General features: G+C 43.8%; 1 protein-coding gene across 2 annotated transcripts in view; it reads right to left on the reverse strand.

Annotated features, from left to right (window-relative positions):
• EPC1 (enhancer of polycomb homolog 1) overlaps window positions 1-22447 on the reverse strand; it is a 100498-nt gene extending 78051 nt beyond the window's left edge. Inside the window, exons 1-2 of one of the 2 annotated variants that reach the window (XM_067542613.1) lie at window positions 22347-22447; window positions 8388-8576 (exon numbers count right to left, since the gene is read on the reverse strand). The gene's annotated coding sequence lies outside the window, so the exon portion shown is untranslated. Of the gene's footprint in view, window positions 1-8387; window positions 8577-9167; window positions 9289-22346 lie in introns of those variants that run through there. The other variant, XM_067542612.1, reaches the window with a different exon arrangement.
• Window positions 22448-25873: the final 3426 nt, after the last annotated feature.

Raw genomic sequence — 25873 nt, forward strand, 5'->3', positions numbered from 1 at the left:
AACACAAGGAAAGGAAGCTTTGCTTAAGTGAAAAAAAGGTTTTAAATTAAATATGAAAATAATACAGTAGTACAGTACCCTCTTATATTCAGTTTATTTTACTTTGTTTTCATGTATTCTGTTTCTGCTTTGCAAACATATTTTTTGTACTGACAATGCAGAACTGTATTGTAGAAGTTGGTGGTGGTGGGGAAGCTGGAATTTTTTGATAGCTGGTATGGAGACTGTTAGGACTTTGAGGACCTGGGAAGGCATAGGAAATAGTTTGGTTTTCTGGAATAATCTTTAGCATGATGTTTCTGTTAAAATGATCAGTAGTAAAATAGATTAAGTACTTACTTTTAATTTAATACAAGTAGGCTTCAGGGTTAATATCTCACAGAATGAGACAACTTACATCTCTCAAAAGTGTTTTAGGTTGACTGCAGACTCAAAGATACTACTGGATTTGTTTACAATCAATTTGAAGTTTATTTTCATAACTATAAATGCTAAAACCATTTAAAAAAATCTTGGTTCTGGAAAGCAGTTATGTGTCAAGAATAGATTTGTGGTAGTGGAATATACAGGGCCCCGTTCATACATACTGGTATCTTATGATAGTGTGCCTAATTTAATTACAAGCTAATTTCCTTCAGTATTTCATTGTATTGTATTACTATTCACTGTCAGTAGCAAACTGAAATACTGCTCTGGTTGCTCAAGGATATTTAGGCAATAGAACTACACTATGCACAATAATGGAACATTGACAACTACAGGGATTGAATAAAACAAATTACCCCAGCAAAATCATATTCCTTTGTGTTCAAAGGGATTTATTATTGTTTTGACCAGCAGTAGTTTGACTGTAAATCTGCCTAGACCTGAGGGTTATGTTGTAAAAGAGGCTTGCTTGCTGCCTCTTTCCCTTCCTCTTTCTTTTTTCTCCATTCTCTGCTGCTCTGAGGGGCTTCTGTGATGAGAGTCAAAGGAAGCAGGCAGTAAAATTACTGATCCCTCCTCACTGTGGGTTTGGAGTCTTTTACGCCAACTTTTACTGCCTTCCAAAACACATAGCAGAGGACAGCATATTGAGCTTCAGCACAGTACATCTCTGAAAGTAGAGTCTTATAATAAAAACACTGCCACACCACATGCTTAAGAAGAGAATAGTAATGGGCAACACTACAATTTACAAATACAATGAAGCTCTTTTAAAAGCTCTTTTAATCAACAAATTAAATTCAAATGCATCAAAGACAAATTTCTCTTACCGTTAATGGCTTTCCAGGATGTGGTAAAGTCAGTGCAGATACTACATTTTCCTCCTCTTGTCAGTCAATCATGAAACCAATTTGGATAGAGAAAATTTTGAGGCCTACTTGTCATCCTCTGGCTCTTTATAGCTCTGCTCCCTAGCTGAGAAAGTCTCAAGCTGTGACAATTTTACCCTAATCTTAATTCCCTATTTATAAGAGTCACCATGTCCAGTGAGACAAGTGTGGGATTATACTGGCATTATATCCCAAGAAACAGTAAGATAAATCTGTTTTTCTGGGATGTGGCTTCTGCCTGTTCAGACACAAGGTTTGTTTAGCAGTGGTGTAACTTAGGGTGGGAGAGTTCTGGAAACCATAAGATCTGGCTGCAATGATGAGGTGGCAAGAGGATGAAGATACTGATTAGATAACCATGTGCACTACTCTCAACAAGGGGAATGAGTGGGACTCATGGATATTCTGAAAGACACCCATAAGCATTTCCCATCCAAAATGCCACATCAGTTGAGCCAATAAATTCCAGATGGTAGTGTCTTGACAACGTATTTATTACCCGAGAGCAATGTTTTGGCTTAATGATGCTCATCCAGGGAGGCTTGTTTTGTCTAAACCCAAGAAAACCTCACTCCTCTTAATGAGCGTGAAGCTACTCCTGGCAGAAGAAGCTGGCTTTGGAACAGAGCTGGATGCAGAAACTGATTGAGCATGACAGGAATTATCTACAATTCCGCTCTCTTTTATGGGGAGTCTGCAAAAATATGATGAATAAGGCTGGAAAATTATGAAAGAATGAAGTAAGTGTATCTTCCAAGATCTCCAGACACCCAGAGAATGCTAGAGTGTCTTTTTAGGGCTTTTTGAATTTGGATAAATATTAGAAACAGAGGTTTCTTGGTTAAGATGGAATAAGGAAGTTGTCTTGAGGAGAAAGCTGGAACAATGTCAGAGAGCTGATTTCTCTGTTTGGAATCTGAGGGTTACAAGCCAAAGCTACCAAGGCATTGTGCCTTGCATAATGAGCTGAGACAATGGCCACTTTCCATAAGAGAAGGTTAAAGGATATCAAGATCAAAAGGGGTTGGAACAGAGGGCTTTAAAAGCAGACTGTGGTTTACACAGTCAACCCAGGGATTGTAGGTATGAGACCACCTTGAGAAACCTTCTGACCCATAAGGCACTGATCCCATCCACTCAAATTCTCTCTGAAGGAAATATAGATTTCCCTCTGAGTCTTTTCTTGCTCTTTTCTCTTCTAGATCTGCACCAAGAGGAGAAGACAAATCTGCTTCAGTAATAAATAGGAAGAGCTTTTTAAGAGGGCCTTTTCACAAACCAGGCCATAAGCTTGAGATTCAGAGGGAGTGGACTGCACCACTGTACCTAAGTTCAGGAAGTTCTCTCTGTTTAGAAGGATGAGTCTCCTTCCTCAGAACAGGTGGAGTAGAGGTCTGCAAATCACCCCAAAGTATCCCAGACAGGGTTATCACCACCAGACAACTCCTCCCTCTTGCCATTCTTAAAGACTTTGCAGATGATGAGGAACAGAGAGGAGGGAAGGCATAACCTCACACCCCTCAACCAGCTGATCACAAAGGCATCCTGGGGTCAACAGTTCCAAATCCAGCTATCTGCTGCAATAAGGGTTGATCATTTAGATTGGACATGCATAAATCCAGAGATGACAACCATGCCTTTTGCAATCTGTTAGAAAACTTCTTTATGGAATTTCTATTTTTCTGGGTGGTTCTAAGTGCAGTTGAACTAGTCAGCATGGATAATGAGATACACAAAGTGCCTTCAGAGATTCTTAGTTTCTCTCTGTCTAGTAATACAGTAGGATGATCTACTTCAGGAGCTGCTGGTTCTTGGTTCCTCATTGGTGATTCAAATAGATCACCAATCCCATCAGGATACGTTGCTTTATAGATTGCCTCAAGGGCCTCAGAGAAAGTCTGACTGCCCTTAGTTACAATATATTGATATGAAACGTCCTTATTCTTGGGGACCAGATCCCTGAAATGATCTGATGGGAGAGTTCCATCTGCTCAGGCTGGCACTGGAGTTGATGGAAAGTTGCACGGAAGAGGAAAATTCTGCTAGAAGGAACCCTTTTAGGAAATTAGACCCATCCAGCCACCAGGCCAGAGAGATCTTCACTGACAAGGGGACTTTCAATTTGATTTCACTGACAGTTTGAAGCAACAGGAGAAGGAACTGTTGCAGGAGCTGAGAGCCACTGAGACCAGGACATCAGGTCTTGGCAGCACACCATAGTCTCCAGAAGGTACATGTAGCTCCTGATAGGTATGTGTGTCATATACTGACAGGCCCACATCTGCATCTTCAGCTTTTTAACACCTCCTGGAGATGGAAGAACTTTTCTGTTATTTGTGCTTATTGCTGCTTGAGATGAAAAAGGTCAGGGAGCTCTTGTTCTGGTTCACTAAGGAGCCCTAGAGCTTCAAATGGGCAAAAAGATTTAGTTACTACCTCATTGGCCTCCTGGAGGAACTGGACTCATCTGAGCAAGTCACCCAGATAAGGGATTATGCAGTTGGCATTACTTCCATCATCTTGAAGAAGGTCCAGGAGGCAGAGGCATGCCCACTGTTAATGCAGTATGATTTACTGAAGCGTAGCTGTCTGACTAAGAACTTGAAACTCAGTTGATCTGGACTACGGTAATGTGTAGATGCACTCCTTTGAAGTCAATGGATGCCTAGAATTCCTCTTCATTGGTCAATGCCAGGATGAATCACATACATTCTATATTAAGCCATTGATTGGTTATAAATTTGTTAAACCATTTCACGTCTAGAATAACCACAAACAAATGGACCTCTTGTGGGCTACAAAATATCTTGAGTAGATCACTTTGCCCAGTTGGTCCAGGGAGAAAGGTGTGATAGACCCAATTTTGAGAAGATGGGAGAAGGTTTCAGCTACTTCAGCCCTCCTCTAGTCTGATGAAAGTAGAAGATATCTATTAAGTAGTGCTCCTGAACTACTCAAAGGATCCATGCATCCAGTGTGGTACTGGAACAGACATGCAGGAAAACTTCCTCCAAGGACCGGCAACTTTGAGGCAAGAGAAAAATACTTGGGATGTATTATGCCTTCATTTACCCAAAGTTAGGAAAAGATTCCAGTTTGAAGTCTGTCTTCCAAAAGGACCACTTGTTGGAACTTATCACTGTTGGACAGTGGAGAACACCAGTTGAAGAAACTCTCCTATGAGATGAGGAAGGAGAGGAAATGGAGCTTTGCTCAAGTATCTTGATAGAATAGGGAGAGAGGTTTCTTTTTCTGCAAATTTATTGAGAGTGGAATCAAGGATTCTCTGAATGGACCCTTAAAAGGGAAGAACCAAGAGTCTGAGTTGTGAGGACATGTCCCTTCTCCAAGAAAGAATCCAGAGAACCGAGTGAGGTAAGACCGAGGAAGTCAGAATGTTGGCTCTTACCTGAGTGGGGTCTTGGGTCATGTCGTTTAGGTTGTTTGCCACTAAAAGACACTTGGAGAGGTTCCTATGGGCCAAATTTTGGGAGATGGTGGAGCAATCCCAGTGAGACTGAATTTTTTAAACTGAGCTCAGAGATTCTTGCCCAGCATGGACTCAAGAAAGTCTCTGAAGAGAACTGAAGAGATGGCTTTAGATGCAGAAGATCAGGGCCTTTGCTTAGACTATTTAATGGGACTGGGTATATAATAAGAAGAGGTTGCTTCCTCTTTGTGGGAACAAGGCCTCATTAAACTAAGCACTGGGCCCCCACTGAATGGAAGGAGGAGGGCAAAAGAGGAAACAAAGATCCTTTCTCTGCATCTTTACTTGGAATTCATCCTCCTCACTGTCCCTTTGCTGGCTTCAGTGAGGCAGTTATTAGTCCTACTGAGCAAGGAAGAATGCATTCATCTAGTTCCCACCTGGTAGCATTCCCACTGCTGGCTACAGCAAGTCAACATAGGATGGGCACTATATGCAGACTGGCCCCACTATGGACTGGTGCAGTAGGCTGGAGCAGAAGAAGCAGGCAGAGCTTTTTTTCTTTTGCCTGGCTTTTCCTGCTTCTGCTCTGTGATGAATCATAGCCTGTCTAAGTTAAGCTGGAGCACCTCTGCTGTTCTCCTGGCAGAAAACAACTGGGGACTGGAGCCAGGAGAAAAAGGATTGGATGCCAAATCCTCCACCAGCACGCCTTGACTGTCTGATAAAAGAAGGAACAGCCAATGTCTACAAGGCCAGAAGCCACATCCCAAAAAAAAAATCATCAGAAAGTAAAATATAGATAATACAGTAGAAAATGATTTGACGACTTATTTTTGTTAAATGCAGTTGCTGATGGTAAACAGGATGAAATTTGCCCATAATTTTGTGTGTAATTTTAAGATGTCATTTAAATAAGAATAAGTTGTTTCTAGCTTTTCTGATAGTGACCAGATGTTGTCCTGTCGTCCTTGGTCTGTCAACGGCTATAAACACGAGAGCTATAAACTATCTATATTCATCTCAATAGAGTGCTAACACCAAAATCTGCCACTATTTGCATTAGTTCTACTTCTCAAAATGGTTATATATTTAACACTTCTGTGCAGAGTTAATGTCCCCACCCTTCCAAAACCTTTGTGTATTTTGAGAACTGTCAGCAAGTATGAGAAAATTTTTGGCTACAGACCTAATGATGATTTGTCAAGGGTTGTGATTTGTTATAGACAGTTATAAAAAAAATTCTTGAAGGAAATTACATTTAGTAAATTTTTACTGCATAGTCTACACAGTATGCAAATGAGTCACTTATAAAGTCATCTCAAAATGTCCACTGCATATTACTAAAATGATGGTGCAACTGTCTTATTTACAGGATGATTCCCAATCACTTTTCACTGATGCAAGAACAAAAATAGCTCTGCTTCTGCTGATCTCTGGCAGTAGAAAGTCCATCCACTGATGGTGGGGGGGGTCTCAATGATGTAAAGTGCCCAGAGCAGATTAGTGCTAGGGAGAGGCTGGAAGATGCACTGATACAATATTCCCATTTCCAGCCTGTGCCAGGTTTTTGTGTTTTTTTTTGAGCCCTGACTGCAGCATAAATATCTAAATATCTTTAGATTATTAGAAAAGACTTTTGATAAGTAAATGTGTATTAAATATGTATTTAGACCTTTAAATACAAGTTCAGAGAATCAGACTACCCCTGAGAAGTTCTGTTTAGAGGGACAGAGAGAATCCATTCTAGAAGAGGTATGAGATAAAGTATTTCTTATGCAACAATTTTATAATTCGTAAATGTGACAAGCATCCAATTTATTCTTTAAAAATATAAATATAAAATATATGCCTTAGTCAAGTTATAAAGTCAGTCAATTACACAAAAATACTCCATATTAATAGACAAATGGATTCCTTTAAAAAAAATCTTGATTGTTTTCCACACTTAAATGTATTGCATAACCTGTTGAGTTTTCTAGGTATGTTTTGATCATTTCAAACCCAAACAATGAGCTGGTGGTTTTTAACATATGATTTTGTTTAAATTATACATGTCAAAGGCTTGACTTGTTTTTTATTTTCTTATAAGCACAATACAGATGTTTGCAGATAACAATGTAAATCTTTTGTGGCCTAAAAGATTTGGCTATTAGCAGTCTTTTCTATAAGAAAAAATTTAATGTAATGTTTTTGTCTACTCATGCTCTAATTACAAAACGGAAATTAACAAAACAAAATGAAGAAAACCCTAAATGCATCTGATTCAGAATTGGGAAAAAACTATTAGTAGGTTTTACATTATCTATAGAAAATATGGAACATTAAACAAAGGGCCCAATCCCTTATTCATAAACAATCAAAACTCCAAAAGACTTCAACAGAAGATTTGTATGTGCAAGGAATGGAGGAATAGGGCCCTTAATATTTAATTACATCAACTATGAAAATGTTTAACTTCACAACTGGCAAACAATGGACTACTTGCAATGTAAATTTATACCTAAACCTTCCCCATAGTGTGTGTATGTAAAACGATTTCAAAATTTTTCATCTGAAGCCACTGCAAGATCATTTTAGGGGTGGGACTAAAAATCTTATTGAAGAAAAGAAAACTGATCTCTAGACACACAATTAAAAAAACCAAACAAACAATCTCCCTTTTCTCATTACACAAAAAAGCGAGAGGCTGTGACGACATGTTTGTTCCGGTCCATAGTTCACACAATATTTAAATAATACAATTTAATGATTCCCTCCGACTAAACTGCTCCTCCTTTGATAAAAGAAAAGATAGAATAGATCAAATCTTGCCCCACCTTCTCCCCCACCCCCCTTTCTCTTAGTGAAACGGCATACATTGTTTAGGAGCACCACAGCGCCACCAACACAGATCAATGCAAAACAAAAAAGATCTCCCACAGTGTGAAAAAAAAAATGCGCCTAGAAAAATGCCAAAAATTACAAAATGTCTCCCAAATGCACCTTCTCGAAGAAAAACAAGACATCTCTGTGAAGTGTGGCTAAATAGGAGCCTTTATATAAATATGGCTTTAAGCTGAGTCGTGAGTCCTGTAAAAGAGAGCTCATTTTTAAATAAAAAGGCCACTGTTTAGTAACAGACATAACAGGGTTTATATTAAGTTATATCAGTCTCCACCTTCATATACCAAGGGCAGTTTTTTCCCCTGTAGTTTGGATCAAAGTAATCTATCAAGAGCTGTCAGAAATAGCATAATAAACTCTTTTAGCTACAGCCACAATAAATATGTTAAGATAATATATCCCTATATAAATTAGTCAATCCACTATATTTATAAATTGTGTGTATATATAAATATAGCTATGCATACATTTATCACTCGGTGCAAAACAAGTCCGTCTTAAAAATATTTGAGTTCTTATACACCTCACAATAATTAATGTGCACTTTATGCTCCATATATATTAAACCCTAAAGACGGAAACAAAACTGTTTTTTTAATTATCGAAATTAGACAGCGTTGGGTGGAATATGCATGAGATCAAAGGTAAACCAAAATACAAAGGTACATTTTGTTCAGTAACATAACGAAAATCTTTTATGGTACAGATTAATCGCAAAAATGTTGCAACAATTTTTTTTTTAATTACAAACTTACCTTTAGAGGCGGCAGAGATGATAGTTCTTGCAAAATGACTGTAACAATATAGGCTGTATACTTGTTCCCCTACAAACAGCCATCTCCATGCAGCAAAGAGATATCCAAACATCTTTAGAATATTTTGTAAATAGAAAGTGGTACTTTCTTCCATGATCGCTCCTTGAATTAAGAGGTTTTCCTGAGGCTCTGTGGGCGTTTGGAAAAATCGGAGAAATGTCCAAAAAAAGATTAAAAGCAGCAGGAGCCAGAAGACTCTGGGGTTAACAACTTTGTAATGGCAAACAGGCGTGTTCTGATTGGTTAGGAGGGCAGTGTCCCTACAGTCTGCACTATCCCCCGCTCTCCCCCTTCTGCTGCCTGGAAAAAAAATGCAGTGTGCCATTTTACACTTGAATTTTTAAACACACAGCCAACAAAATGACTAAAGTCTAGGCTTGATATTCAGTGACACTGCAAAACAGCAAGCTCTTCAAAAGTCTATATTGCTATTTCAGTAAAAACCTCTTTTTAAAAAAAAGCCACAGAAATAATTTAGTCCTCTTCAGCCAGAGGCTTTGCCATTTCCCCCCACTCCCAAGTTTTTACTAAAAAACACGTCAACCAACATTTTCTAGACGTCTCATACAACTTAAAAATAAATATATCATTATTATAGTTTAATAATATTACAGAATCTAAAAAAGCCAGTCATGCCTGTAACAAAATCCATGACTCCTTCATATTGAAAGGCTTAAATCCCAGAGAATACTCAGTTTATTTACAAATCTAAATACCTACCTTATAAAAGAACTAAAAGAATATTAATTTCAACAGATATATCCATTATGGCAGGAATAGTTTTTCCATAAATACTGTTTAAAAACCCCTCCTTATACTGACTGACAGAATTCTACCATGCTGCCCACAAACAAAATGGCTGTGGCACTGAGTTTTTTGGATCCTCCCACTGTGCCTCCCCTTAGTCTCCAGGAAGTGAAGTGGTAGAAATCCAAAATAAAATCAATACTAAAAGTACAATGCACAGTCTAAACTCCATATGACAACATTAGGCATCATGGATGGTAAGGAATATTTACAAATGTTGTACTTTCTCAGGGATTTTTATTGTTTTAAAAAGGGGATCAATCATTGGACATTTCCCTGACTCTGTAATTTGAACTTCCTGCTTTACATATTTATAAGGTCTTTCACCTATTTTGGCAGGCTTTCAAATTAAGTGGATTGGGAAATTTGATGGTATGTCTCTTTACTGTGAGCAGATTGAGGTACTCAGTGTCTGTAACTGTGCTGTTGAAATGAAGGCGAATTCTAACACTTTAATAGTCAGTACAAAAAATAAAAACCTCTAACTTATTGCAATGTCATGAGTCAGAATTTAAATACACAAAAGGCAAGACATTCAAATGTGTGGTTCCCACAGTAACTGTAATGGAAAGCCCCTTGCACATAAAAAGCATTTTGTATTCTTGTGTGTTATTTATGCTTATGGCTTAATATAATGGGGGTGAGTTATGTTTTTTGTGGATATAACCCTGAATTTTGACTTATTTAATAATGACTTTTGTGTATGTTTGAAGCTTATGACATTTTAAAAATTAATTTATAACAATAGTTTAAACAGAAATGATTGCACATTCAGATTAAATTTGCTCATAAATAATTTAAAATGTGTAACCCATAGCTGAACCATGATGTTACTTGGCACTTGCACCTCTCCTCTTGCAGACAGTTCTATGGGATCCATAGTGCCTGACTCAAAACCCATGAACTCTTTCCATTTACATTTGTGTGAGTTGACTGGGTCCTCAATGAACAAAATGTGATCAAGTCAAGATATCAATTTAAGAGCTTTCCCAAAAACCAGCACCATTTGAAGTAAGAGAGCAGAGGAGAGGCTACCAGACTTGCTGAGGCTGATTCAATGCCATATGAAAAGGTGTGGATATAGATTCCTTTTCCCTGCCTCTCTATATCCCTCTGTAGGCTGGCAGATCCATCCAGCAGGGCATCACAGCCCTTCTAGGTTCCGAGGAAGGCCACACCTCCTGACAGGGGGAAAGTTAGCGGGTTTGATTGTGGCTCAAACCTGCACTTGGTTCCTCAGGTGGGGTGGAGCTGGCAACGGAGTAACCCGGGGCCTTTAGTCCAGCAGTCTCCAGCCCCGGGCGGTATAAACAAACACTTAGTGTCCTCTGCGGTTGCGGGCCCAAAGGAGACAAGCACTCCAAGGGTGGCTAGGAAAGGAGAGAGAGGGACACAGGCCCACCCGACTCCACTGCATCCCAGCCTAGGGCCCTACCAGTGGCTGAGGGTTCTGCCACTGGGTCAGCAGGACTCCAGCTTCAACGTGCTGACACTGGTTTGGCTCAGCCAGACCTAAGTTAGGTGCCTCTGGGCTACTTCCTCCCACCCTGAACCCGGGTACTTGGAGCCAGGGGTCATTCTCAGACTCCCTGGGATAGGTGGCTAGTGGGAATCCCACTAGTCCCTCGCTGTCAGCCATCAGCAGGTCTGGGAACTACTCAGGACCATCCATGGGGGGCAGCTCCTCCAGGTCACAGGACCCCAGTGGTTCCTCTGACCCACAGGACTGAGGCAGTTCCATCACGTCCCAGGCGATGGGCAGCTCTTCTAGGTCATGGCTGGCCCCAGGGGGTCCTTCCCAGTCAGCAGTCTCTGGTAGCCATTCCCAGTCACTAGGGCCCGGTAGCCCTGGTAGGCCCTTGAGACTCTGGCCCAGAGAGGGCTGGCACTGTCCTGCCATGGGGCCGGGCCGGGCCGGGCCTGGCCTGGGCCAGGCCACAGCCCAAAGGAAGGAGCATTTATCCCCAGCAACAGCTTCCTCCTGACTGAGCTGCTATGCCGGCCTTTTATACTTCCCCTTCCTGTCTTCACCCCGCCTCTCTGCTCCTGGGGTCTGAGCTCTGCAGTTCCCAAATTCGTCCAGCAGGGGCGTTGCAGCCCTTCCTCGGGCTCAGGCTCCAAGAAGGCCACAGTGCTGTGCTACACACACCCCCTTCAAGTCCAGCTCCTGGACTCCAGAGCTGGCCTGCACCCCTTCCCCTAAGCATGACACAGTGTCCACGTTGGCATGGTCTTTACCTGCCTGGTGTTGGATGGTAAACGCAAAGGGTTGGAGGGCGAGATACCAGCGCATCACTTGGGAGTTGGTTTTCTTCATTTGCTGGATCCATCATAGGGGCGCATGGTCCGTGATGAACATGAAGGGGGTCCTGAGGAGGTAGTATTGCAATGCTTCTAGCGCCCACTTTATGGCTAATGCCTCCTTCTCAACCGTCGCATATTTCTGCTCATAGGGAAACAACTTGCAACTGATATAGAGAACGGGATGTTCTTCCCTGTTGATGTTTTGGGCGAGGATGGCCCCCAACCCAACTGCTGAGGCATCTTATTGCACCAGGAAGGTGCGATTAAAATTGGGGCTGTAGAGTATGGGTTCATGGCAGAATGCGTCCTTTAATGTTGCAAACGCCCTGTCACATTCTGGGGTCCATTGGACATGGAGCGGCTGGTCCTTCATGAGTAAGTCCATCGGGGAGCAGCGATGGTGACGAAGTTGGGCACGAATCACCTATAGTAGCTGGCCAAGCCCAAGAACTGCCGCACCTGCTTCTTTGTGGCTGGCTCGGGGTATTCCTGAAGGGTTTGCACCTTGCTGATTAAGGGTCACAGGGTTCCCTGACCCAGGGTGTACCCGAGATAGGTGGTTTCTTTGGGGGAGGAATGTCTTACATAATATGTACTTGTGTATAGTTTTCATAGTTCCCCTAGGTCTGACTCCATTTTGAAACACTCTGGAGTCTGATAGGAGACAGATACCAGAAATAGCTGGCGTGATGCCAACTGGGTTAATCTGCCAAGTGACAGCCAGAAAAAGTGGGAACACTGGCAGATTAGTGCCGTGTGCACCATCCAGAAGGGTGGTGTGCAAAAGCTGTAGTGCAGTGTGCACAAAGATGTAGTGCCAGGTGCAGAGATTTAGTACCGTGTGCAATATCCAGAGCGGGAAAAATCCTTACACCTGATTGGCCCAGGACTGGAAGGGCCACAACTGATATAAGGACGCTCAGCCCCTAGAGGCTTGCTGCCCATTCCAATGGCAGTGTGGGGAGGGTGCCTTTGATAGTGGAGAACTGGCAGTTAGAGAGCAAAAACAGCCTGCAGACGAGGAAGAGAAGCAATTGACTGCGGACCTGGGGCTGAAGCAGATGAGCTATGGACCATGAGGAGAAGCAGACACAGACCAGATCGCTAAACAACACCCAGTGGTCTGGGAGGAGATCCAGTCGTGAGCTGTACATGAACTTGGGGGAAGGTTTCCAAGGGTTGTGTTGCCTGGTTTTGGGTTCTGGGGTTTATCCCCACAGTTGTATATCTAAGAAGTGTGGTTTTGCTTGTCTGACACCAATAAATTGTCACCTGTTTTATTTTTGAAGAAACCCTGATCACTTCTGTTTATTGTGCACTCGCTCTAACCGGTGATTAGATACGACAGGGTAAAGTCCCTCATACGAACGATCCCGACCCCTTATTGTTTTATGGCAACAGTTTCTTGCCACCCAATGCGACACTTCCAGGCATTCGCGGTCAGGCCAGCATCACGCAGAGTCCTCAGGACAGCAGCCACGTGGTTCAGGTGGTCGTCCCAGTGGCGACTGTACACCACAACATCATCAGGGTAGGCCACGGCGTATTCCACATGGGGTCCCAGGACTGGGTCCATCAAGCGTTGCCAAAGGGCATCCTGATGAACTGATACAGTCCACTAGGGGTAGCAAATGCGGTCTTCTCCTTAGACTTCACTGACAGGGGGATCTGCCAATACCCGTTCGTGAGGTTGAGGGTCATTGGTCCTCCCCGAGTTGGTTGAGCAACTCATCCCCCCGAGGCATGGGGTAGGTGTTGAAGTTCGAGATGGTATTCACTTGACGGAAGTCTATGCAAAACCGGCACAAGCCGTCTGGTTTTGGGACCAATATGATGAAGCTATGCCACTCACTGGTCGGGGGCTCAGTCATTCCAAGCTGCAACATGGCTTGGACCTCTTGTTCCATGGCTGCCTGTAGATGGTTTGGGGGAGACCTTGTCCCAGTACATACCACCTCGCTGGAACAGGTTTGGATAGTATGATACACCTGCATGGTTTTCCAGGAATCACTGTGAAGATCTTTGCGAAGGCCTCCAGAAGGTGGTTTGCTTGCCGCCTCTGGGTCTCAGAGAGGTCAGCACCTAGCTGGGGTTCGCCAGGGCCTTCTTTTTCCGGGATCTGTGGACCCACATTCGGATCAGGGGGATAGGAGTTAATCATTAGACTCTCCCATTCACGCCAGGGCTTTAAAAGGTTGATGTGGTATGCCTGCTTCTTCTTTCGCCGGTCCGGTTGTCGGATTTTGAAGTTCACCGGGCCTACCTGCCTGATGACTTCGTAGGGTCCTTGCCACTGGGCCAGCAGTTTAGTTTCAGTGGAAGGTAACAGTACCAGAACTTGGTCGCCGGGCTCAAAGGTGTGGATCCATGCACCCTGGCTGTAGGTCCAGGCCTGAGTGACATGGGCTGCCTGTAAATTTTCCTGGGCCACAGTCCCTGCCTGTTGGAGATGCTCTCGCAGGTCCAGGACATATTGCAGCAGCCCCGTGGGTCGGCGTGGGAGCCTGTTCCCAATTCGCCCTCATCAGGTCCAGAATCCCCCTTGGTTGCTGGCCATAAAACAGTTCAAAGGGGGAAAATTGGGTGGAAGTCTGGGGTACATCACGTGTCGCTAAGGGCGGGATCAGCTAGTCCCACCTCTGCAGATCTTCTGAGTAGCATGTGTTTCATCGTCTGGTTAAATCTTTCGACTAATTCATCGGTCTGAGGATGGTAAACCGAGGTCTGGAGCTTCTGGATCCCAAGGATGTCGCAGACCTCTCAGAGAAGTTGGGAGGTGAAATTAGTCCCCTGGTCAGTGAGGAGCTCCCAAGGCAACCCCACCCTTGAAAAAACCTTTATAAGCTCCCCCGCGATGGTCTGAACCGTGGCGTTCTGCAGGGGGATGGCTTCCGGAAAGCGGGTGGCATAGTCCACCAGGATGAGGAGGTAGTGGTATCCCACTGTGCTCTGCTCAAAAGGTCTGACCGGGTCTATCACCACCCTTTTGAATGGGTCCCAACCAACAGGAGGAGAACTAGGGAGGCCTGCAGGACACCGGCTGTGGCAGCCCACTGACACTCTGAACAGGATGCACAATACTCCTGCACTTTGCAATGCATGCTGGTCCAACAGAAACAGGCCAGGACCCGGACCAGGGTCTTGTCGAGGCTCAAATGGCCCGTGGCTGGGATGTCGTGGGCCAGTCGAAGCATGGGTCTCTGATGGGCCCGGGGCACTACTAATTGGGCACATGGTTCCCTGGTCCAGGAGTCCCTCTCCACTCGATAAAGCCGGTCTTGCCTTAGTTCAAACTGCGGCCACTGCACAGCCTGCTGGGTTTCAGTCACTGCTGCGTCCGCAGCGGCCAACTGGTTGTATACCCAGCTGAGGGTGGGGTCCTCTCTTTGATCCTGAAAAAGTCACCCCCAGGATCCACCGGGTTGTGGGGGGGTCATCCGCTGGCGAAGGCGTCGCTCCTTCATGGGCTCCCAGGCCGTCAGGAAGGCCCCGGGGGGGATCCCGACTTTCGTCCTTGGGGCGAGGACTGCGGCCGCCTGGGGTTCCTTCTTCCTGGGCCCACTCTCTCGGGACCCCTTGGCAGCCTACCCTCTGCAGTACCCCGGCAAAGTCCAGCCAGTCTCGGCCCAAGATAATGGGGTACGGTAAGCAGGGTGCCAGTCCCACCGGGGTCACCTGGTTGACTTGCGGAATGGTCAGGGGAATGGAGAGTGCAGGGTAGGCCCTCAGGTGCCCATGAATGCATCGGAGACCAACCTGCCTGAGGACCCGCCTCTCTTCTGGGCCCAGCCCTCTCAAGATGAGAGGCTGGTCACACCCGGAGTCTACCAGGGCTTCCAGTCACCTCCCTGCCAGCTCGATCGGTATTGTGGCTTTTGGGGTGGTCGGACCCTGGGCTCGTCCCTCCCCAGTATAGACCAGGCCAAAGGGGCAGCCCATTGTGAGGCACTGATGCTGCAGGTGCCTCATCTGGCCACAAGTAAAGTAGGGCCCCATGCCACCCAGGGTCACCCGGTCCCACTCCTGGATCTCCCCTGGCTGGTCCTCTTTTTCCTTGGCCGTCACCCCCGGTGGTCCATGGGTCCAAGGGCCATCCGGCTTTGTGGGTGACTACGGCCTGGCACTTGGGTCTGGTTAGGCCGAGCAACCCACGGGGGTTGGCGTGGGGCTGACCCCCCTGGGGCTGACCTGCCCGGGGGCCAGGGCAGCCAGATTCTTGGCAGCCAAAAAGTCCTCCATAAGTTTCACCGCCTCATTCAGAGTGGCAGGGCAGTGTCTCATCACCCACATCCTTCCTGGGTGGGCAGGACATGCAGGAATTACTCCAGAACGACTTGCTTGGCCAGGTCAGCTACGGAGTTTTGTTCTGGCTGGAGCCAGTGCCAGCAGGTATCTTTGAACTCCTGAGCTATGGCCTGGGGACAGGCCCTGGGGGCGGGGTATGCCTTCCCCCAGAACCAGCACTGGAAGCTTTCGGGACTGATATCCAAGACATTCAAAATGGCATCCTTCACAAATTGATAGTTCCACGCCTCGTTGTCTGAGAGGGCCCGATATTCCGCCTGGGGAGTTCCAGGAGGTACGGGGGCAGAAGGGTGGCCCACTGGTTGGGAGCCCAAACCGTGGCGGAGGCCACGTGTTGAAAGGTCATTGGGAAAGCCTCAGGATTGTCCTCAGGCCCCAGCTTCATGAGACGGAGCGGTAGCAGGGCTGGGACCGTGGGCCGGCCGTGGGTGTCATCCAGACTGGCTAGACCCAGCAAGATAGCCAATTACTGCACATATTACCATTGCAGCTCCTGCTGCTGGGCCCCCAGCTCGCAGACTAGCTGTTGTTGCACCCCAGCGTCTGTAGCAGCTGTTGCTGTTGCTGTAGCTGGTCTGCCTGCTGCTGCTGTTGGTGGTCAGTCCACCACTTTACGAACTTATCCAGATCAATTCCTTTCCTTGAGGCACCAGACTTGACTTGCCGGATCACTGTCCTAGCGGACAGCCTCCCTTCCGTCAAGGGGTGAGGGATTCCCGCATTCTCCACCATGTGTAGGCTGGTGGATCCGTCCAGCAGGGGCGTCGCAGCCCTTCCTCGGGCCCAGGCTCCGAGGAAGGCCACACCTCCTGACTACAGGGATAAAGTTAGCAGGTTCTGTCGTGGCTCAAGCCTGAGCCTGGTCCCCCAATGGGGCAGGGCTGGCAAAGGAGTCTGTAGTTCTCAGGTGGGGCGGGGCTGGCAACAGAGTCTGTAGCCCCTGGCCCCACAGGCAGGGTGGGGCTGGCAACGGAGTAGCCTGGGCTCTTAGTCTGGCAGTCTCTGGACCTGGACTGTATAAACAAACACTGTGTGTCCTCTGCGGCTGCAGGCCCAGAGGACACAAGCACTCCAAGGGGGCTAGGGAAGGGGGAAGGGGGACGCTGGCCCACCCGACTCCAGTGCGTCCCAGCCCAGGGCACTACCAGTGGCCGAGGGTTCTGCCACTGGGTTAGCGGGGCTCCAGCCTCAATGAGCTGACACTGGTTCGGGTGCAAGCTCAGCCAGACCTAGATCAGCTGCCCTGGGCTATTTCCTCCCACCCTGAATCCAGGTACCTGGAGCCAGGGGTTGTCCTCAGATTCCCCAGGATAGGTGGCTAGTGGGAGTCCCACCAGTCCCTCGCCGTCAGCCGTTGGCAGGTCCAGGAACTCCTCGGGGCCCATCTGCAGGGGGCAGTTCCTCCAGGTCACAGGGCCCTGGTAGTTATTCTGGCCCACAGGGCTCAGGTAGCTCCGTTGGGTCCCAGGCGACGGGCAGCTCTTCTAGGTCATGGATGGCCTCAGGGGGTCCTTTCCAGTCAGCAGTCTTTGGTAGCCCTTCCCAGTTGCTAGGGCCCAGTAGCCGTGGCAGGCCCTTGAGACTCTGGCCAAGGGAGGGCTCATGCTGTCCTGCTGCGAGGCCTGGGCCAGGTTCAGGCCGCAGCCCAGGGGAAGGAGTGTTCATCCCTGGCAGCAGCTTCCTCCTGATTGAGCTCAGCTGCTAGTCCGGCCTTTTATATTTCTCCTTCCTGGCTTGGCCCCGCACCACTGCTCTTGGGGTCTGAGCCCTGCAGTTCCTGAATTCGTCTAGCAGGGGTGTCGTGGCCCTTCCTCAGGCCCAGGCTCCGAGGAAGGCCACAGCACTGTGCTACACCCTCTTAGAGGCACTGGAAGTGACTCAGTAGGGTGGGTGACTTCTTTTCTTTTCCATTGAGGGCTAATGACAGTCATTGAGTAGGAGCTGAGAATGGGTGAGTAAAGCAATTACCTGTAATGACTGTCATTAGCCCTCAAGTACCCACCTCCCCCATTGTTCTCTATGCACTTGTATATCTATGTTTCCTATTTACTGTATCATTCTACCTCTGCATCTGACAAAGTGAGCTGAGTCTCACGAAAGCTTATGCCTACAAAATTAAATTTGTTAGTCTTTAAAGTGCCACAGAACTCTCATTGTTTTTGCTGTATACAGACTAACATGGCTACCCCTCTGGAACTATTCATAAAACTGATGTTAGTGCTAATTATTATGGTATTTTCATTATACAAAAACCTGTTTACTAGACTTTGTACCGAAACCACCAGTTCATTGAACACAAGTACCAAAACAGACTTCAGTTGATCCCAACTTTTGGCCTATCAAACTTTTTCATGTCCAAACTGGCAACCTAAAATTAAAAGTTCTCCTGTTACCAGTTCTATGAGCCATGCCAACCTTATCTCCCTGCAGTCTCTATCACTTCCTGCCCTAAACTGTCATGTAACATTAATAAGGTTTGTTAAACAGCCTCTGTGTTCTACTCCATCTCTGGTGGCTGCTTTGCAGTAGTGGATGCTACAAATTTGTAAAGTTCTTTGTGGTTTTGGGGATGAAAGGCATTACGTATATATGATTATTAAGACAATGTGAGGTCCTTGTTAAGTATATTGAATATCCATGATATATTTTAAATTAGCAGATTTAAAAGATTTAAAATAAAAAGGGTAAATATGAAGTGTAAAATGCTAAACTGTTTTCAACTGAGATGATAATTGAAATGTACAGTGCAAATGTCTGTTATTTGTATGACTTTAGTAAAGAAAGCTGGATTAAGTACGTCCTTGTGCTTTGCAAATTGCCCCAATACATCCCAAAATAAATTTGCTTATTGGTGGGAGCGTTCCAAAGAGAGCTGCATTGCTATATCCCTCATGTACTGGCTTGCTTTATGAGTTGTATCTAATGAAAGTTCATTGTTAATATGAAACTTTGAGAGTTGACATGGGGAATTTCTACTCAAAAGGCAGAGAGCATCGAGTACCCTCTACTGAAACAAGAAAACAAACCAGCTCTAGATTCAGGATTAAATTAAAGTGTGGGAATAGCCAGAAAAGTGTCTATGTACAAATGGCATCTTCTTACTCAACCTATCTGCTCCCTTTGTATGTTCTGTGCTTGTATCACATAAAAACAAACAAAAGTTTTCGCTACTTTCCATTCCCGTTAGTGCTACCTAGCCCATTCAGTTCAGCTCTAGGAGAGCTAGTCAAATTGTATTTTGGTTTATGCATTTGTTAATAGAATTTGTGAGCAGGTTCCAGTTGCAGAATCTTTATTATTGGTAATGTGTGAGCATCTTGATTTTCAGATTGTGGATTGAGTTTGCAGTGCTGATAATTAAAAAGTTTATTTATTTTTCTTGTAAATTGAATAGTTTCGAGCTGAAAAAAGTCAAAAGACAATATACAGCAACGCTTACAAGGCCAATTTCAATAACCTTTCAGCGTATAGCTGTATTTTTTATTGCAACTGGAGAAGCAAAAATATAACACAGCTACGTATTATTATTAATTATTATTATTATTAAGTGATCTTCTGAGTTATGCTACTGTGGCAGTATCTGAAATATAGCAAACTTATGTAAACTGCAAAACTTTGCACCATGGATGTTGCAAAGCATTTATGTAGATAACTGTTTCTTCAGCTCAGTACCCTAATGCATTTAAGTGCCTTCCTATCTAAAAATCACTAGAATGCTAATCTCAATTGGACATAATTATAGTGTTATATAAACACAGGTATATAGATACAAAGATTACTCTTTTTACAAGATTCTCTTTTATAACCCTCTTTTGAGGTAAAATTCACTCCTCTTCAGAGTACACAGGAGAACCTCAGCACTGATTACGTGGGACTTAAATGATACCTATTATTAGCAAATGCACAAATAATACAGTAAATATGGAAAAAGATCCAAAATATAATATATAAAGTAGGGAGATATAACAGATGTACAAGTCAAAAAATGAAAATGTCAAAAGGTATTAGGTAGACATCACACGTTTTAGCTATTCAATAGCTTCAGGGTCACCAATATGGAGTCTGGAAAGTCCTCCTTGGTTGACCAGCACAAGATGAGCAGCCATTTAGTAGATGTACAACATCCTCGACTGCACCACGGCTACACAGAGACTGTCTCGGAGTCCCCACATGACATTTGCTGTACACTTCTCCCCACCCCGCATCTCAAATGGTTGAGCTAGCATCAGAGATAATGTAGCAACTCAAACCCAGGCAATCTCTTATCAGGTTGAGTGATAAGGAAGACTTTTTTACAGAGGAAGCAGCTCATTTCCATTCTGCTCACCACAATGTGACCATGCCTAGACCTTGTGCATTCATACTTAATGATATAACTCTAATGTCTTTATTCTCAATAGGTGTACATCTTAAAGAAGTATGATGTAATTTGTTTATTGCTGCTCAATGTATCAGGCATGTCAGAAAAAGCATCCATCAAGTGATGTCCTATGTACCAGGTTCCACTGATGTACCCAAGCAATTCAGTGCAATGTTAGAATGGTTGTAGGACAGGTGCTGGGGCAGAAGGGGGAAGGGAGGGAAGGAGGTAGGACAGCAGCCACATAGAGTTGCTATGATTTTCCCCAGCATGAACACCACCACCACCACTTTTTTCTGAGGAAAAAAAGAAAAATCTAAAAAAACTTCAAAGGTTTTATGAAATGAAACACGAAACATATACTATCTGACTGATTTCACAGGGATATTCCTCAGACACAGAAGGATTCACATTGCCTACATTGAAAAGCTTGCAATTCTATAAGTAAAAGAAGAACACAATAAAATAATTCCCAGTTCACTAAGTTAGGCCTACAATGCCTGTGTATCTGTTCTTAGGTACAAATACTTTTATCAAATTATTTGATTTTCCAACACCTAGCCAAGTACAATTTTTGACAAAATCTGAATGTGCTAAAGAAGCCTGATTGAGGCTGGGCTGGTTGCACATGGAGTGCTACTATTTTAAAAATTAAAAAAATATATAATCTGAAATGGTCTTCTGTGATTTTATTTCTATAATTTCCCACCATTTTGATGCAAAGAAAGAGAGTGACAACCTCCTTCACAAACAGATTTTAAATGATGGAGGAGATGAAAGGCACACAGGATTATGTTTTATTAACCATGTTTCAGACTCTTCTTCCTGTTCTGGACTCATCCTGTGATCTTTGTAATTGGGATCAGTCATGTTTGCCAAGTAATGGAAAGATTCTATAGCTTCTCTGAACAGTAAGTTGTTTGTTTTTGTCCTTTTGTGTTTCCAGTTTTTTCATTAATTAGATCAATTCAGATTTCTTCTAATACTGCAACAGTGGTATCATCAACCTGTAATCATGTCCCTCTACAAGTTCCTTGAACTCCTTCTGTAAATTTGGTGCCTCTCAGTAGAAAGGCTTGTGTAAAATATATACTATGTTCTGATCAGAGATCTCCTCATTCTCAGTGCAAATTTGAGCATACATATGGTAGTTGGATTCAACTGTAGAAACAGAATCCTTCCGAGAGTTTTAGTAAGTGTCATTAGGTACTAGGACATCAGTTCTTTTTCAGTTATCCAACCATGAAGTTGATGGTGGTTACTGAAGAACATCATGGAGCTACTGGAATAAATGACCATCACTGCTCTGTTTGATGACAGCAATGGCATTAAAAATGTTTCAGTTGCAGTATTACCAATGTTCTGCTCTTCCATTTCAATAGATTAACTTTTTATTTAATTAATTTAATTTAATATCATGCTTTATTTCTGGTTAGAATTTGTCTAGCTTTAACTTCCAGCCATTGGATCTTGTCATAGCTTTGGCTGTTAGATTGAAATCTTCAGTGGTCAAATTTTTGTCCTCCCTGTAGGTATTTATATAGACTGTGATCAACTCACCCCTTCACTTTCTCTTTGTTAAGCTAAATATATTGAGCTCTGTGAGTTTCTCACTATAAGGCATGTTCTCTGGTCCTTTAATCATTCTCTCATGGCTCTTCTCTGAGCCATCTCCAATTTGTCAACATCTTTCTTGAATTGTTGACAGCAGAAGTGGACACAGTCTTCTGGTAGTAGTCATGCAATTACAAAATACAGAGGAAATATAACCTCCTACTCAGCATTTCCCTGATTATACATATTTATTACTATTAACTTTTCCTTTCTTCCCTTTATATATTTTATAGCGGCTTTCATTTTCCCCTTTAAGCTAGGTTGTTTTTTTAAACCAGAGTAGCTTTCTTTCTCAATTGTGATATTGCAACAGCATTTTGGCCATCTAGTAAAATGTTGTTAAACAGTTCCAAATTATCATTCACATTTTTTTGTTTGATTCTTTCTCCCAAGTGATTTGGCTCATAATTATTTTTAGCTTTGTGAAATTGGCCTTTTAAAGCATGAAATATTATATATTACGAGATTGAATCCTTTTTATTGTGCTACTTAATTCTGAGAATATTTACCTTTTCCTGTAGATGAATTATTTGTTTTCCTGACTTCATGCTTTTCAAATACTTATTTCCTATCACTTCCTTCAACTTTAGGCATGTCTAGTCAAATAAATTCATATACCGAAGTTTGGTAATCACTATAACCAGTCACCTAGTTCCAGGACTGGTCAGCAGCTTTCTGATTTATTTCAATTCAGCATTGAAGACTGTTCAGCCAGTTAGCAAGCTTGAAAGAGAAAGAAAGAAAGAAAATAGGTATTAGCCAATGATGTTTGATTTGGAAGTCTGTGGCTGCAATTGGCTGATGCACCCAGATGCACATGGTAGGATATGAATTTTGTGCTTACACCATCTAGTGCTTGATAAAAAGCACTGCAGCATTTACTTAATTGGATTTTTTCCTGCTGCTCTTGTTGTTTTTTACTACTTTAGGCCACACTGGTAGCAATACCTATAGTTAAGTTTGCTTAACATTTTCCATTATAAGATCTTATTATCATTTACTTATAAATTTACCAAACATTAACTGTTCAAGCTGAAATATTCCATACTGGGGGTCTCAAACTGAATTTTTTTGGGAACATTTCAGCAAAAATGATATAGCCTTTTATAAGAATAACATTAGGAGAAAATGTTGTTTCGCCCATTTTAAAACAGTCTCATGACTTTTTTCACTGAGAAGCTCTGGTGCCTCCAAGCTTCACATCAGGGATTTCAAATTTGGCAGCTGGACCTCTCTGGTATCAGGTACATTCTTTCTGCCATCTTTGTGAAAAACCTCCAAAATTTGGTCAAATTAAAACCCTCTGAAAATCACAGATTGCATTTGCTTAGTAGAGGATTGTTAGAGACTGGCATCTAAATTATCTGAAGATTCCATCTGTATGGAGTTGCTCTGTTGCCACACAGCTTCTATGTGTTGACTGAAAGACACATATGCCATCCACATAGACTCACTGAGCAAGCTCCATCCCAGGACTCCAGGGCGCTGAGCAGAAGCAGAACTTTCCCCATAAACATTCCTCCTGGCTGTTCGAGGTCACTGTGGCACTAGAACTAAGAGCAGGGAAGCTGTCTTTCCTGTGTTCTCAAAGCTCCTCTGCTACCGTCGTAGAGGAGGCAGCATGGAGGAGAAGCAGTAGCCTGCATGAACTGCAGAGCAGTTACTCCTGGAGGAATTCTGTGCCAAAAAATTAAAAATTTTGCACACAATATTTTAAAATTCTGCATATTTTAATTGTCAAAATAACACGATATAATCACTCCAGTTTCAATTATTTTGGTAAGTTATTTCAAGGTACTGATCAGCAAGTATGTCTGTAACAATACAGACAACAAAAAAGATTCAGGAATTGTTTTTTGACAAATAGATTCCTTACTAGACATATTAATACAGAACTTTGAGTAATAAATTTAAACTACAATATAGAAACATATTTCCTGCACCCCTCAGAAGCAGTGCAAAGGCTTGGGGGAGTCAGGAGTAATGAAGGAGCTGAGGGAGAGGGAAATAATTGCTTGGAAGAAGCCTGGGAGTGAACCCAGAGGGATGTTTGGTGTGGGTGGGAGAAGTATGGAACAGTTTTTCTGGGGGCAGAGAGGAGGGATTGTTAGGGAGTTGGGAAGCCTAACCCCACTCTGTCCATCCCTTCCATATCCTATGCCTCCTCACCTGGCCCCAGGGGCAGGGTGCTGTGAGGAATGCAGCTTCTTCTCTTCCCTATCTGTAGAGAACTGCTCTCACCCAGGAGCGGCTGCCCTTCTGTTCTGCACCACAGCAGCTCCTGGTGGATGAAAGGTGTAAATACAGCACCTCTCCAGCAGAACGTATTTTCTGTGGAGAAAATAAAAATTCTGCAGGGGACATGAATTCTGCATGTGTTCAGTGGCACAGAATTTTCCCAGGAGTAAGCAGTGAGGCAGCTGTATGTGTGTGGTGGCAGAGAAGACTGAGACAGGAATCGGGTTAAAGGAGAACCAAAGAGTAAAGGAGGAGACAGGGACAGGGACAGATTGGAGGGGAAGACAACATGGCAGAACGGTCTGTAACAGTCTCCTCAAGAATCTGTAACTGAATCCAGGATTCCTGAGTCTCAATATTCCTCTGTCACAAATAGCTATAAAGTCCAATGGCAAAAAGTGAGTGTCTCATCACCTTCTATGACTGGTCTACATAGAGCAAATGGTTCTCAACCTATTTATCATTATGGGATGCATATGCAGTTCTCTATGTGTTATGTGGGCAGCATCCACACAATATATATACTACCTTTATGGCCCTGAGGATGTCACATGGACCGCAGCTGTGTGCTGATTGGGCTGTAAGTGAGCCATGGGCTGAGAACCACTTCCATAGCAGGTGACTACTTACTACTGATATTGGTTACTCTGTTAGCTTAAGTGGCAGTGATCTGTCCAACCCTGCTGATGACCCATATGGGCGTCAACAAGGTTCTACATGATGGAATTTCTGTTTTTGTTGTTTGTTCCCCCTCCCCCAGTTTTCTTTTTCAAAAGCTTGAGACACTATATGCAACCCCCCCCACTCTCAGCCCAATCAATCAGACTAAAACCTTACATTAAAAGGATATTAAAGTTGCAAAGTCAAACACTCAAAAGTTAGAAAATGCCAAAATTAATGTTATCTGTGCAATTTTAATTTGACTCCCTTGTGCATATACATTATGGTACAGTCTTTAATTACATAACATACTATTTTTTGCCTCATTCATTGCACAGGATGGATAGTGCACAGGGAATGAATCAGGGTTGTCTAGTGAATAAGGCTGTTTCCTGGAGGACCCCTTCCTCATTCGTTGCAGAAGATGGAAGATGTGCAGCGAATGAGGCAGGGAACTATAGGAAGAGAAAGGGTTGTTTTGTGGTTATGGCAGTTGAATGCCACTCTGGAGAATTGGATTCAATTCCTGCTTCTTATTTTTATGTGATGTTATGTGATGCTGAGCAAGTCACTTCAACCAAACTTTCCACAGGTGGCCACTACTTGAGTTTTCCTCATTTACTGAGAGCTCAACTTGAGATGCCTAGGGATTGATTTGCAGAAATGGTGAACGCACACAGCTGCAATAGAAGTCAATGGAGCTCTACTCTGATCATATAAAATGCTTGTAGTTGAGTGTCAGTTGTCCCTCCCCCTCAGGGTGAGAGGGAGGCCACAATGCCTCATTATGTCACTGTCTATTGACTGGGGGGCAGAATTAGCCAATCGTGGTTTAGGGGAATTCTGGCAGGACAGAGCAATTGAGCAATCTATAGCCTTGGCCTTCAGGAGGGGCAGGGCAGGTACACAGACTACAATCCCTGGCCCTCAAGCAAGGCAGGACAAGTACAGTCTATAGCACCTTAGAATGTGATCCACAAAACCAGCATGCTAGGTGGGGAGCCATCTAAATTAGCCAATGGGAGAGATGTGTCTCAAGTCTGTTAGGACTAAACTAGCCTAAGCCAACCAAATCAATTTATCAGGTACAGGTCCTCTTACCCCCGTAGCGACGGAGTCCTTTCGGATTGGAAGAATA

This window comes from Emydura macquarii, unplaced genomic scaffold (genome assembly GCF_026122565.2).
Source record: "Emydura macquarii macquarii isolate MOO-44397 ecotype Brisbane River unplaced genomic scaffold, CSIRO-AGI_Emac_v2 contig_719, whole genome shotgun sequence".
Lineage (NCBI taxonomy): Eukaryota > Metazoa > Chordata > Testudines > Chelidae > Emydura > Emydura macquarii.